Below are 340 nucleotides of genomic sequence, written 5' to 3'. Positions count from 1 at the left end.
GTGCAATCTCTGCCCTAAATGAGAACTTGGCAGCCCGTCATTTCCATTTCAATTGACCAAACCGCAGGTGAAGGCTACCAACCCAGTACAAAGCATGTGTGAGGCCTTCTCTTACACACCCTGGGACTGTTTTACCTTGCCTTGAGGGATGGCGAATGGAAATGAGCTCCCGGAATGTGACAAGATGCAGGAGGAGACCTTTGAGACCTTGATTAGAGGTCTTTCTGACAGCCCTCGCCCCCCCCCCCCCCCCCCCCACACACACACATACACACTTTAGCTGTGGAAAAACAATTTCTACAGAAATAAATATTAATTAGGGCTGATATTGATTATCACT

The sequence above is a fragment of the Cynoglossus semilaevis genome, chromosome 14, assembly GCF_000523025.1.
Source record: "Cynoglossus semilaevis isolate Cse_v1.0 chromosome 14, Cse_v1.0, whole genome shotgun sequence".
NCBI classification, from domain to species: Eukaryota; Metazoa; Chordata; class Actinopteri; order Pleuronectiformes; family Cynoglossidae; genus Cynoglossus; species Cynoglossus semilaevis.
This window is presented reverse-complemented; position numbering follows the sequence as displayed.